We start from the raw sequence: 15,478 nt of genomic DNA on the forward strand, positions 1-15,478 counted from the left end.
CCAGAAAAGGTCGAGCATATATTTTATATATTTCATCTATTGAGCACCTGAATTTAAGGCACTTGTCACACAACTGTACTTTGTTGAGTTGCGGAAATTTATAATGTTGCATAAATCATAAGTCTGAATAGGAAATGGAGGTCTATTGTTTCCAGGCAGCTGAGAGTGATTCCACAGCATCTCAGAAGCAGCGTGAGGTTACCTTGCAGGATGCAAAAGCTCAACTTGGCTTTGAACACAAAGCTCTCATTAGCATGGGAAATAAAAGCAAACTTTAGGCCTAGCCTTGCCCAGTGGGCCAGTTATAGCAAAGAGACCAGATGAGGAAAGAGCTCCCCAGTCAAAGTCAACACCACACCTTGAATGCTAACAGAGGTCTTGCTCAAAGCACCAGTTTAAGGAGATTTGAACTGTTGACCCAGGCAACATGAAGCAGCAATCCTGCCCAAATTTCTGGAAAAGATTTTTGTCCTGGTGGGTGGAATCAGATTGAACACAATGTGCAGCTAGCTAAGACCCCCAGGGAGGCTGGTTCTTGTTCTTTGCCTTTGAGGTGAGAGGAAGTATCCAAGTATCCAAGTTGTAATGATTATCTCTTAATACTAACCTGGGGAAGCAGAGTACAATGACCTGGGTTGAAACAAAGCCAAGATCTTGGGTTAATGTCTTTGCTTTTGTAAGATGTGTCAAGGGGCTGTTAATGATTACCCTCTGGGTTAGGACCTAGTTTTTGCAAGGAATAAAAGACCAAAAGAAGAGAGGATGTTCAGCTAGAAAGAAAGTAGGCTCAGGGGTTCCAGCTTTTCATCAGGCCTGACTTTGATGTTTGTTCAGAAGGACAAGCATCAGCACCGAGGTTACCCTGAAGGCCTTTCTGATCTACTCCAAATAGGGACCTTTCTGAAGCTGGTCTTCAGTGTTGCTGTGGAGATAAAAGTATTTTGTTTTATAGTACAGACAGATGATACTACCAGGTCGGTTGACTTGGTATGAGCTTTCTATGAGGCCTGATATGATTTCCAAGAGTCATGGCCATAGGACCTAATGGCTGTAGTGAGCCTGAACCAAAAGCAGTTCAATGTATTACCCATCTCTCCTATCTGGGTGGCAGAGCTCTATCTCCCATCATCCAGTAGTATCCTTATGTAATATGTCTCATTCTTTTGTGCTCATGCATTTAACTAAGTACTAGTTTTGTATCACTTGGAGATTTTCTAACCCAAATTATAGCCATACATTTGTCTTTTCAATACATCTTCAACGATTTAGGTTCTGGGCTAGAAAAAAGTATTTACACTCTGCTGGGATCCCGAGAGGTGAGCAGGCAGTTTCATTTTATAGATGAAAAAGCTGGGGCTAGCATTATTGAACAGTTTGCCCAAGATATATAGCTAATACATGGTGGGCCTGGAGCAAGAGCCAGCCGCGACCTTTCAACTGTTATCAGAAAGGAAACAGCTGAGGGATCTTAGCGGCTGTTTCCCCCACATCATGCGCAGTGAGAAATGAGAAGCTCACATCTCTGTGCTAAGGCTTTATGGTAGATGAAGTTTTACTTCTATGTGAGACTTGTATGCTCATGACATCTCTCTTCAACGGCGCTTCCCTGGAGTCTCTGTTCCCTCCGTCCTCTCCCTTCACAACACCCTTCTTTCCTGACCCCTGTACTGCTGTGTTCTGTATCCCAGGCTTGCTCCACCTCCCTTGTCCTGGATTCATCGTGTTTATCCCCTAGTAGCCCTCCCCCATTTGCTGACCTCACCCTACCTCCCGTGGATGTCTTTTTGATTTAGGGCCAAAGCTTTCGCTCCCTGGTCAGAAGGGGCCCCCTCTGGGAGGGGCTGAGTTTCTCATTCTGCTTCTTGGCAGCCTGTGAGGTTGCTTCTTAGCAATGACATGCCTCCCTTCACACCACACCTCGTTTGGTGCCTTTGTTTTCTCATTTCTTTCCTAAGTCTTGGCAACCGAACAGCACCTCAATACAGTTATAAACGTCGACCACAAGTGGCCACTGATGTTTTCCAGGTTTGGAACTACTGCGTTTTCTCACTTTTTCCCCCCTCTGAGGCTAAATGTCATCCCCGAAACAGCCCTAGAGGGACTGGTAGAGTACTGACCATACCATACAGAGGAGACTCCATTCTGGAAGCAAGCTTCTTGAGCCATAAAACTGCAAGAGAAACAAAGAGAAGCCAGTTTTCCACGACCCTTCATGGCCAAGCACACACTCCTTTATTCGACAGACGCTTAGGAACCGTCAGCTTCTTAATGGGGCAAACATGGTGGTGTCTTCCAGGACTGTGATGTGCAATACGGCATGACAGAAAAATAGATGCCATGATGTGACTACTTCAACCGGAGTAAGAATTAGGACTGGTGGCAAGCTCACTTCAAGACCAGGCTAGAGGCAGAGACGAGTAAACAGTTTTGGGAGCGGAGAAACTCAGCAAAAGGATCTCAGGAGGTGGTAAAAGCAACCATGAGACCCAAGGGTAGACATACACATCCCCCACTCCACCCCTGCCACAAGTACACTGGGGTGGGGAGAGAAAGCATTTGGGAAACAAGAGAAACAGGGATAGTGATAAAATGGCTAAACACGAAAGCAAGAGGGTTTTCTAAAGCAGTGATTCTCAACCTTCCTGATGCTTTGACCTCTTACTTAATACAGTCTCTCATGTTGTGGTGACAGCCAATCCTGAAATTATTTTCTTTGCTACTTCATAGTGGTAATTTTGCTCCTGTTAAGAATCTTAATATAAATATCTGTACTTTCCAATGGTCTTAGGCAACCCCCGTGAAAGAGTCATGAACGTCAGGTTGAGAAACCACTGTTCTAAAGGTTTTGAGCAGATTTCTGTTGGAGCTGGGGAACAATTAGGGTGCTGTGTCCATTCAGGGAAGAGAGAAGAGGTTCCATCCTGTTGTTTTGGCAGTGGGATTGGGAAGGGCAGAAGTTTTCCAGAGGTTGGTGGGTAATTGTACATACACATTCTTAAAAGACTCTATTCCCACCTGAGGCAATTTAAAATCTTGAATGGGGCCATTTAGTGAGATAGGATAAGTGAGCATTGGTCTGATGTAAAAAAAAAAAAAATCATCCCTTTGGACTCCTTTGTCTACTGAAGACATTTGTGGACATGTTGGCCCAATCTTAGTAGATAAGTCTGGATAGTCTGCAGTGAACATTTTCTATCCTCACCTAGCCCACATCCCTTGGAGAGCAAGTGTCTGAAGGCTCAAGCATCAAGACAAATCCAGATGTTCCCAGGATCTGGACAAGGCAAGAGGGTCCCACTAACACAGGCCCTTCCTGTCTTTTCCTTTTAGGGTACTGTGAGATGATAGAGCTCTTGCTTCCTCTAGAACATGCTTGATTGGCAATGTGCTTGACCCCAAAGTTGACACATTTGGCGATGCGCATCTCTAAATACGTTCACTGTTTCTTGTGACTTTTACAATATCCCTGGAAGACATTTTGCCCCCTTCTATCTAAATGGCTCAGGGAAGATGGGGACTTACTGAAGACCATTTGCCTCCAAACTGATAGAGCTGGAATAGACATCAATGCCTTCTTAACTTCCGATGCTCACCATGCCACATGTGGCACTGCCATTTTGAAGAGCTGGATCTGCTCTCCAGAAATCCTTGGGTTCTAGAGGCATAGACACAGTAATTGGGAGCTTCTATCTTAGGTTTTTCCATGTCCCCTAAAGTTTGATTACATCACAGCAGAGTACCCTGGGGGACCTACACATCTCTTTGGAGAGAGAAAAGGATGAATGAGCCTGCCCAGAGGGAAGGTAAAAATTTGACTTTAGACAAGTTTAACTCAAACTGTTCTATTATTTTTGAGAATGAAAGACAGAAAGAAAGAAACTTTGGGTCACAAAGAAAATGAAAACATAATAATAAGTAGGGAGGACTTGCTGTTAGTTTTCTTAATTTAATATTGAGGAAAATATTTTTATTGTTCATAAGACAATGCATTCCACTGCAGAAAATTTAGAAAGATGGGCATAAAAATAAATACATTTTAAAATTTCCTTGTATAAAAACTGCATACATTTTGCTTTTTTATTTTTGCTTCTCTAAAACTTAGAAGCAGGAGTTTCACTAAAGGAATAGAAAGGCAACACACAATTTGACTACTAAACTTTGGCATGTTTGTGGTTGTGTGTAAGGAATTAGATGAATAAACAGACACACAGACTAATGGAGACATGCATGTGCCTGTGTCCCCGTACATAGTGAGAATGGCAGAGACACTCAACGGGTACAGGAGCAGCTGAAGTTATTCACTGTCCCCTTTCCTTTTCCAAGAGACTCAAATAGTTCCCGGTGAGTTCTTTGTTTGTTTCCTTTTTGTTTCCCATGGATTTGGGATACTGTTCTTCTTAAACGCCCTCCCCCCACCACCACCTTCCCAGTGTGGGAAGCATCAGTTTGTGCAGTGTGTGTGCCATGGAGTTGATGTGGTTCGGTCCATGTTGAGTGTGTATTCCTATCGTAAGCGGGAATTGGGTGCCCTTGCCTGAGGAGAGCGGCTCCTCCCTCATAGAAGCAATGGTGTCGTATCGTAATTGGCCCTGGTGTGGGGTCTGTGCGCAGACAAGCTCAAAGCAAAGCATTCTCTGGTGGGCTGGCTGACTCCTGTGGCCTACTTTTTATTATGTGACCTTGGACATCTATTTTTCATTTTGGGAGGCCCCCTCCGAAGAATGCCACAGGTACAAAGTTGGTGGGCTCAGTGTGTGTAAGCTTTGTCGCTGGTCTTCTTGTTTGCACGGATATGGCCCTAGTTCATCACGCCTTTCCCCCCTGGATTTCCACATAACTTCTTTATTTTTAATGGCAGCGAGCTACCAAATCTGACACACGTGAAGAATCCAATTTTCTTTGAATTGAAAAGAAGGAAGATACCGCGCGTGAGCTTTCATCACTAATTTGCTTTTTACAAACGATGAAATCACCTGGTTATTGCAGTCCAAACAGGCATCCCCTTCCAGTGAAGGGCTTGGGCTGTGGAATACAAATCACTCGGGCCAAGTATAAGGAATAAAATGGCTGCATATTCCCACCTTCCTAATGCAGACCCCAGGTGATGTGGGAGCAATGTCAGCCTAGGAGTACGGGAGCTGGGAGAAACAGTGATGCTCGGTCCTATTATTTTGGTTTTTATTTTAATTTATTTTTCACCCCATTTTCCCCTTTAATTGTGAAGGTGTGTCAACCCAGCTTGAACTGTATCACTAGTGTCTGAGTCCTCAGATTCCCAGCTTAGCATTTTGCTCCCAACATAACAGGAAAACACTGTGGGGAATTTCAAGTGTGCTGGGCCTTAGAGCCAATATGTCTTCTGTCCTCCTCAAGTCTCAGGGTGGAGCTTTTCTTGGGGCATCATGATGCTGGTACCTTTCCCTACAACTCACACTGAGACCCAAACTGAGATTCTTGCTCCACATCACAGAAGTCTCTCTGCTAGACAGTCAGAATAATACAATATCCTAAGATCCCCAAGAGATAGAGAACACAAATATTTTACAGATGAAGATACTGATTTGCTAGGATGCAAATCCCACTGATCAGGTAGTAGGACAGAGAGGATTTAGATTCGTTCCATCTGGACTAAAGGTCACAGAGTTCAAACGTATTCTCGCTCCTCAAGGACAAACAAACAGGATGTTTGACCAAAGGTGTGGTTACTGGCTGCTTTGCTCCTTAAAAGCCAAGCAACAGGATGTTTGACTTAGGGTGTGGTTACCAGGTGTTTTGAGATGTTAGGAGGTAATTAGGCTCACTTGTTCTTTGCATTATGGAAGACTTGCATGTGTGTATGCATGTGCACGCACACACACACCCACCCACTTTGATTGGGGTATATAAGGAGTGCTGGTCATGAACTCAGGGCTTTTGGTACAGTGATCACTGGAAGCCCTTCCAACTCTATCTTCTGTCTCTTGACTATTTCTTTCCTCTATTCACACTCCCCTTCTCAGGAATGTATAGACCAGATGGGCTAGACCCGATGAAGTTCTAACAAAAGTTTCTGTTTCTTTACAAGAATGTCTGACAGTGTTTCTGCAAATGGTCTCTGTCATTTGTAGTTTTATGCCAGGCTTTGCACTAATATCTCCACACTGGTTATTTCGGTTAATCCCCACAATACACGCACAAATGGATTCTAGTCCTGGCTATTTGTTTACCCTTCAAGAATTAAGTAAATAGATACAACCATAGATCAATTTAGATGTTTATACCCCAATATCCTAGCTCTATCAGAGTGAAAGGGAGCTCTCTTCTTTTTGTTCTTCTGCGATGTATGACCCTAACAGTTTCTTCTCTCTGGTCACACTCCAAGGTAAGGTACTAGAGATATTCATGTTGATGAACTTCTCATCCTAATATGTCTTCTACAAGATTATCATTTTGTTCATCAGCTTCTGCAAAACAACTTAGATTGGGATTCTATATGTGCAGTTAAACTATGAAGTAAAACATCAGTTTTAGAGACTGCTTAGTCACTGGTGTAGTCCAAGTATCTGCATTCATAGACCTTACTGTTACTGTTCATATACTTGCTATCATCGAGGCAGGACACAGAGCTCAACCGGATGAGATGGCATCCTTTGACCACTCAGTGTCATTTTAGGAAGGAAGGACCATGGTGTCTGACATCCTTAAGCAATTACCATCTTGAGCAGAACATCTTTTTGCTTTGATTTTGCACATTCCCCAAACATAGGCAGTCGTGGGGGTGAATCTGTACGATCTCTCTTCAGAAAGAGGAAGGACCAAGAGCCACATCAAAAGAGATTGTGCATTAGGAACTTCCAAATGCTAACTCTTAAATCATCCTGACAAATTGTTTTTCTGCTTGTTTCCCTTGTGCTCCCTGAAGCTCAGTGATGGATAGCTATTTGCTGGAAAGAGAGGACCTTATGATATCAACCTAGTTGCTAGGATGATTAAGGGCATCTGTTTTTTACAAGGTCTTGTTTTAAGAGTGTTGACAATAGCAAAGCATTTCAAGTTTTGATGGAGAACCTCTTGACTTATATCTGGAAGATGGCTGGCTACTACCATGAAGATGTTTGTGAGGGATAAAGAAACTTACCCAGAATTCCACTTCTCACTTCCTAAACAGGTATACTCACTGGGACCAACACAGAATCACCCTTAATAGTTTTTACTTCAGACAAAATTGTTAATAGTGAGGCTGGTGATGGTGTATATCTCATGCCACTATTCCTGGGAATGTCTTCATTGCCTTTTTACAGTGGCCAGAAGGAAATAATTTCCTGATTTTCACAAATCCATTTAGTTCTAGGTGACAGTGTAAGAGCCACAGTCATGTGTCATGGCTGCTCTTTACTGACAACTTGATGAGGTAATACCTGAGGAATACACATTTGGGCTTACATGGGTCGGAGTTTTCCCAGAGTTTCAAATGAAGGAGAAAGGCTCTCTCTGAATGTGAGTGCCGCCATCACGTGGGCTGGAGATTAAACAGAAAGAGCAAAGAAAGGAGTTGAGTAGCAGCATTCATCTGTCTCTGCTTCCTGATGGGGACCAATGCTTGATGCTCTGGCTGCCATGAGTTTTCTCCCTAATGGATTGGACTTTCGAACCCCGAACCAGAACAGAGCCAGACCAAACTCTTCATGTCTTGAGTGGCATTTAGCTGGCATGTTGTCAACACAACAAGAAAAGTAACTAGTGCACCACCCCTATATCTGTCTTGTCTTTGATACTCTCTAGGTGCCAAAGGTCCTGCTTCCTCTTGCCTGTACTCACGTTAAAAAGGACACGGTATTTTGTCCCACTTATTAAAAACAGAACATTCATTTTTTCATTTTACCTGTTTCCAATCAATCACAGATTTTACATAATCTTCATAATGAAAACAATAAAACAACCTTTAATTCCAGGACTTTGAAAATCCCAATAACATCCTCCACAGAGGTATTACCTGGAATCAAATGCATACACTTTCTCCTTTGTTACCCTTACGGTCTCACACATTTTTAAAATGCAGAAAACGTCTGCTTCATTATGCAATCCAATATTTCCCTTTTCTTCCTGGATTTCTAACCAGTCTTATGGGGGCGGCACTTTATTTCTAGCTGTGATAAAGAATAGAGTTTTAAAAATGAAATCCGGATGGTAGAAGTTGGGTCAGCAGAGGTGTGCCCTTGAAGTGGATATTGGAACCCAGCAGCTTCCTGTCTCTCTCCTCCCTGGCTAACATGTACTGACCCGGCATTCTTTGCCACACACTTTCACCACGATGCTTGGGCTGCCACAGGCCCAAAGTAACAAGTTGAAGGGACCATGAGTTCTGCTCTTTTTAAGGTTTTGTCACAATAAGAGAAAACTGACTTACGCTGAGTTGAGGCAACATGAATCACAGTGAAATAGGCCAGTGGGTAATGTTCTTGACTTGAACAGAAATACCAGGCCTTTAACTTTCTTCCCATACATTTACACTTGAGAACCCTTTAGTCATTTTTAGGGTAGAGTCCCATCTCTCTGAAGTAGAAATGCTGTCTCCATTACGAGTGGAGAAAGCCATACTATGACAAATGATATCCATAAAATGCCGCCTGACTTGGCAATATTTGTATACTGTATTATGTGCTATCCCAAATATTGTCTCTTTAAACTACTTATATTTTTTCCTTTTTTGTTATGAAAGCATCTCACAGAATGTCAAAGATGGTGCCTCATCCATAAAAATACACTGTCTGTTTTTGTAAGGATCACGATGCAGGGAGTAGCTGGTTTTCTGGCCTCTTTGGCTTCTCTCCTCGCGGGAATCCAGATTTCCTGTTTCTTGCATCTCCCCAGCACCTGGTGTGGACACTGAACACAGGGCTTTCCAAACACAGGTTGAAAATGGAGATAATTGACATCAAAAGCTGGGAAGTCTGCAGAGTTATTTTTCTGGGCTATTACCTTATGTGTTCAGATCTCCACCGCTATGGTCTTAAGGTGTCTCCTCAAAGTTCTTCTGTTAAAACCTAATCACTGGTGTCTCGGGAGTGGGAGGTAGGGATTTGGGAGATGATTAAGTCATGCAAGTTGAGCTCTCATAAATGGATAATGTTTTACAAAGGGAAATGCCAGAACATTCAATGGGTCCAATAGCCGTGTGAAGAAAGAAGGGACCATGCAAGAGGGTCTCTCATCAGACACCAAACCCCAAGTCTGCCATACCTTCTTCATCTTGTACTTTCAAGTCTACGGAAGTAGAAGTATAAATTTTGGTTCTTTGAATGATACTCAACTTATCTCGTTATAGAAGCCTAAGTGGACAAAGACCAGTGTAAACTAAGACTGAGGACCAAAAGTAGCGGCAAGGCTGAGATGAAAGGGACTGCTTCCTGCAGAGCCCTCTGTTTTCTAGCAACCAGTCATTGTTCTTATCTCCTGTCAGATGTTTCAAAACAGAATGACTAGAACAGGGCTGTTTCTTTCAGAATATTATGACCTGGGATAAATAAATGTCCTTTAGGAATTTATAGGAATGGCAACTTGCAACCAGTGTTTGCTTTGGCCGATTGATAGGAACAAAGATGCATTTCATCTCAATACATGTTGTGGGATTTCCCTCTTTATGCTGAGATTACCATTAATGAATAAAGAAACTGCCTTGGTCTGTTGAAAGGGCAGAACTTAGGTAGGTGGGGGGGCTGGACTGAATGCTGGGAGGAAGAAGGGCGGAGTCAGACGCAATAGAGCTGCTGCCTGAAACTTTGCTGGTAGGCCATGAACTTGTGGTGATATATAGCTTAATAGAAATGGGCTAAATTAAGATGTAAACATTAGCCAATAAGAAGCTAGAGCTAATGGACCAAGCAGTGTTTTAAATAATATCGTTTCTGAGTGGTTATTTCGGGGCTAAGTCACCAGGAACAAACAAGCCAACCTTCTTCCAACAAATACAACTGTGATTCATAGGACTATAGTGTAGAGGTATATGTTGTTTAGCTTTGAATTATCTTGGTTTTTAAGTAGTAAATTCAAAATGGGCTTAATTTTATTCCAAAGTCTTACCATTGAGTGGCAATTAATACCTTCTCCTAGGATCTCTGTATTAGGGTGACTTAATTTATGAAGGAGGACCTTGGCCTTTCCTGTATTCCTTAAGTGTCAGTCCATGCATTAAGAAAGTTGACTATAGCAGGGTCCCAGAATGCCATGTGTTTCCTCTGAGCCAAGTCTCTTTGGAAGATGTCAATTAAAACTGCATCGATTTATTTTAGATCTGCTAAAGCAGAGATCCCTTTTCCCCCCTCTCTTTTTGCCTCTTAAAGTTTCATCCATAGAAATGGTGAACAAACCACAAGGCTTGGAGCTTGTGAGTAACCTTTTATATATAGTTATCATGCCTGGACCAATGGGGACAAGGTTGCATAGGCCTTGGCATTTGTAAGTTGAGGTGGACACTTTCCTCTTGATGGTGGTTTTAGAGTAGGGCCCACCCTCAGCCTATATGCAAATTTTACTTGGAAGCATCACCAGAAGTCCAGAAGGAAATATGAAAAATTTAGGACATAGTTTCTATGTACAGCATATGCTCAAAATATATTATCAGTTTTCGGAGCTACATGTGGCAGATTTTATGCTCATAAAATAAAAAAAGCACATGTGTGAAAGTCTGATGTTATTATTTTAGGTTTGTCTTCCTATTGAGAAGTTGCTGTGATGTTTATAAATACCTCCAAACAAATAGCTCAATGCGAGTTTTATGTGAATAGCAATTGCTTGAGAGAGAGCAGAAGAGAATAATCTGAGCAGGGGCAGCTTTGCTTCCTTGGCACACTTGGTTTGAATAAATACAATATATCAGAAGTTGTAAAAACAAACCCACTCCCTTTCCGCTTCCATGCCACATGAAGGGCCACTCTCGCTGCATATTATGTTTTATGGCCAAGTTACAGGCTTAGGGAAAGAGTGACACAGGGCTCTGGTGATGGGGCAATCAATGGCTCTCACTCTGGAAGAACAAGAAGAAATTTGTTTTTAAATATAGTGATTGATTTTATGTTCACCTCCACAGTTTTTTATCACCAACAAAAAGAGGATCTAAGTTAACAAAACTTTCTCTGTGGTGGGTTGATTAAATCCCATCAAGAACTTCTGATGATTGAATAAAACCACAGTCTACTTATTGGTGGTAGAAGGCTTTGTAGGATACAGCTCACTTATTCAGTTTCTGTAACACCCCTAGAGAAAAGTGGAATGAATGGGATTTAAACATGGCAGGAAATTTTATTTCCTGGGAGGGGTCTAACTACCATGACATCATTCTTTTTATTAACATCCCTCCCTTTAAGATGGAAGTTGGTGGAAATCAGTGGTTTTGTTGGCAATGGAAGCAAAGAAGTAGAGTTCTTTTCTAGAAGTGACTGGAATTATTGCACCACATCAAGAAAACAAACCAGCCTCCTGTTTGTGGGCAAGAGAAACTTGGGTATTGATCCATGGGCAGAAAAGAAGCTCTTCAGGGATGCCGAGTTTTGGGGGCCTAAAAGTGAAGTGCAGTGTTGGGCTGGAGCTCCCAGTTCAATCCATGCTCTACTTCATGAGGAAAAGGTCAGCCTTAACTTGTGGGACTCGATGACAATGTAGTGAACTAACTTTGAACCTGCTCTTCTCATGGCATCTCGGAGGCTATTATACTGTTTGGTCTTTCCAGCAAAGTAGATGGTACCTCTGCTTTATAGGCAAAAGGTCCTGTGATCAGTCTATCACAGTTCCCACAGAAACTAGATTTTTCTCCCGATATGTTTTCTAAGATACTGCAATTCTGTACATCAACAAGTCAGAGGCTTTTGTGCCCATCCACATCAGTTTGTCACCATCTGCCTTACACACAGCCATTTGTAATTTGGGGAAATTAGGGTTTAGAAATAGCTCCAGATGACTCAGTGAATGAGGTTAAGTTGCCTCTCTCTCTAGATATGCAAATCAGCTGGGTTTGGTAAGGTCAAGATTGAGGCCAATGCTTAAAGTTCAAAAAATTGGTCAGAATCTGACAACATATTTCTTAATTATGGATTGGACAAATCATTCACAGCTTTAAACTAGCCTTCAGTTTGGGGGGAAGGGCTTTTAGTACTGTAAAATTGAATCATTACAAGTAAAATTCTTGGGATGGGATGCAGCTTAGTGGTGGAGTGCTTGCCTAGTTTGCCTAACATATACAAAGCCCTGGATCCCACCCCAGCACTGTAAACACAGAACACAACGAAACAATTGTATACACCTTGACTGTATTACCCATACTGTGAGTAGCGTAGCATTTTGGCTTTTGTTACTTTTTATATTCATCAAGTAATTGATATTATTCCTAAAATGAAAACAATGTAGCTATTCATCCCATATCAAAATTATTGTTTCGAATCTGTATCATATTTTCATAGTTTGCCATGTTATAAAATAGCAACCATTTTTAAAGGAGGAATATTTTTGCACAATTATTTCTAATTCTTGAGATACTTATGCAGTTTCATGGGTGAATTATTTATGTACAATAAAGAAAATCATCAGGACAATTAGACAGTGAACATATTCAGTACGTCGTAAAGATTTCCCATGTCTTTCAGATTTCTCCCTTTTGTTCCTTTCCACACATCTATCCCTTCTGAAACTCACTTTCTATTAGTGCATGCTGTCTTATGTTTACTAGAATACTTAATTTAACTACTTAAATTAAATCCTATATTTGGAACTCCTTTTCCTTGTTTCATTTATTCAGTATAATTATTTTACTCAACCAATAACATATATTATTATTCCTTTTTGTTTTCATGTAGTATTCATTTCAGTTATATGTCATTTTTCCCATTATTTTTAATTTTATATGTGTACTTAGGTCTTTGAATGACCATAAACCTAATTTGCTTAAGGAATGACCAAAGAGTGGAATTGCTGGATTTTCATTTTCAACGTATTGCCAATTTTTTTTCTTCAAAGTATTTCTATTCTCTCACCTTCTCATCAGAATTGTGGAGCCTGCCAAAGACAGTCCAGCATTGGATTAGTCTGTCTTTAAACGTATCCGGTTGTCTCCATTCATGAATATCTTCTAAGTATAATCTAAATTTGCACATACTTGATGACTATCGATGTCAGGCAAATTTTCTTGTCATAGTCATCATTTACTATACTTTTGGTGAATTATGAAGTACTTTTTCATATATCTGCATTTGTGGAAGGTATCTCAGTGGTAGAACTTGTCTATAGCGATCCATAAAATTGTGACTTTGATCCCGACACCACAAATCTGCATTCACCTTGCAAGCACACACACACCAAATATCAAGTACCCTAAAAATATTTTCCCATTTCATTATGTTCTGAAAGGTGTTTATGTTCTGGATGCAAGTAGATTACAGGTGGGATTTGAGAATCCTTCTTCTCTAGGAGCTCCAGGAGAGCTATTAGTCAGGGAGTGGAATTTATAAAGAAATGATTTCTCCCTATTTCTTGCCGTATTTCATTGTCTTGCTTTTATCTCCTCTCTAAACATTATAAATACAACTGGGCAGTGGTAGCACAGACTATTAATCCTAGCACTTGAAAGGCAGAGACAGGTGGATCTCTTTGAGTTCGAGGCCAGCCTGGTCTACGGAGTGAGTTCCAGGATAGGCTCCAAAACTACAGAGAAACCTTGTCTCAAAAAAACAAAACAAAACAAAAAAAAAAACAAAAACAAAAACAAAACAAAACAAAACAAAAAAAAACCAAAGCAAAGCAAAACGAAACAAAAACATTATAAATATGTATTTTAAGCAAGTCACATAGCATAAATTCTAAAGAATGAAATATGTGGGTTTGTATTTTAAAAACCGTAAGTGGAAGGTTGGGCACTGTGGTCCATGATGGTATAGATGAATGAATCTGGTCTACATAACAAGTTCTAGGTCATTCACAGCTACAGTGTATATTAAAAATAACTGCAAAACAGTAAGTGAGGAAAATATCACAACTAAAGACCCACGCTTTTATGACACAGGGATCTTCTACTGAGCCAGCAGCATGTGAGTCAGTATGTCATAGTCATTTTATAGACATTATCTTGAGCCACAAAAATAGCTTTTTTTTTTTTTTACTCATTTTCACAATTAGAAAAACACACACCCTTGAATTCTCAGTGCTTACAGTCTTCAGGCACAGCTGAGTCACAAAGGATCAGGTGGTATTGCAGGCCCATTAGCTGTTTGCTTCTAATCTTAAAAGTATCAAGATTTCCGACCTTCCCCAACTAGAGGTAGGATGGCCCTTGCTTACTCTGTTGTAAAAAGGAGCCCTTTAAGGGGGCACTACATAGAAACTTGGAATCTGGTTCTCTTTCTAGGCCTGTGAGAGGCAGTACCATTCTCTCTTGAAGATTAGCAGCAGTTGCAAGGACCTTAAGGTTTCAAATTCTAAGTTCTGAAGGGGAGCCACTAATAACTTGCAAGGGGCCAGGTCTCCGAGCTGTTGTGCTTGGTAGGCTGGATGCATTAAATCCATTGTCAACTCAATGGTGTTTTTAGCCTCTAATGAATTTGTTCAGTGGTAACCTGAACATCAGGGAACAATTTCCTCTTCTTTCCATAATTTTTTGAGGAATCACATGGAGCAATTATTTCTCAGGCAGAAGGCTGTACTAACAAGAGGAAGTGTGGATGCCAGTAAACTTCAGTAAATCTTCCCACTCTGCTTCTCTCACTGCCATAGGAGGAGATAAAATGCTGTCTCTCTGCTGTTGTTTCTCCACTGGCAATGGGGCAGAAGACACAGTTTTCACATCATCAAGAGTGTCTGATGACATGAGCTCAAACAGCTACAGCACTCAGGGTAATGCCAACTCCCAATAAATACTGCCTATTGTTGCTAACAGCGCATGACCAGGAATACTAGTTAACAGGGAGTTTACTTTGCCTGTGCCTGGGATGTTAGCTGCTTTTTTAATATTTCTGGAACAATCTATTGATTTGTTGGTTTACTTATTGTTTATGTAATCGCATCTCAATCCCAAATGGCTTTTATTAATATCGTTGTGCTTCAGGCTACAAAGGAATGGAAGGAAAAAAAAAAGCCAGACGATTACTAACAAAGGATATGATTTGGTTCTGATTAGGTCTTGGGAACAGACAGGCTCTTCCCTCAGTGAGGCTGTCTGCCTGCTGCAACTGCTAGGAAAAAGAGCAGAGAGTACGCTCTAAGATTCAGACATCGACTAGTGGCGTTCTTTTCCTGAGATAGCAAAGTTCATTTTTGCAGAGGGTAATAGCTAATGCCAAGACTTGTTTCTGGTCAGAGAATAAAAGGCTCTTGAGCCCTCAGCCATAAATGGAGCATCTCTGTCTCTCCCCAAGATTCAGGAAACATGATGGAGGAGGGACGGGAAAGGCTCTAAGCCTAAAGAACATGGGGGAGTACTGTGAGATGGGCCTTCTTCTGAGCTGATTAAATTTTTAGT

This window comes from Alexandromys fortis, unplaced genomic scaffold, assembly GCF_014885135.2.
Source record: "Alexandromys fortis isolate MF-2015 unplaced genomic scaffold, M_Fortis_MF-2015_v1.1 scaffold_67, whole genome shotgun sequence".
Classification (NCBI taxonomy): Eukaryota; Metazoa; Chordata; class Mammalia; order Rodentia; family Cricetidae; genus Alexandromys; species Alexandromys fortis.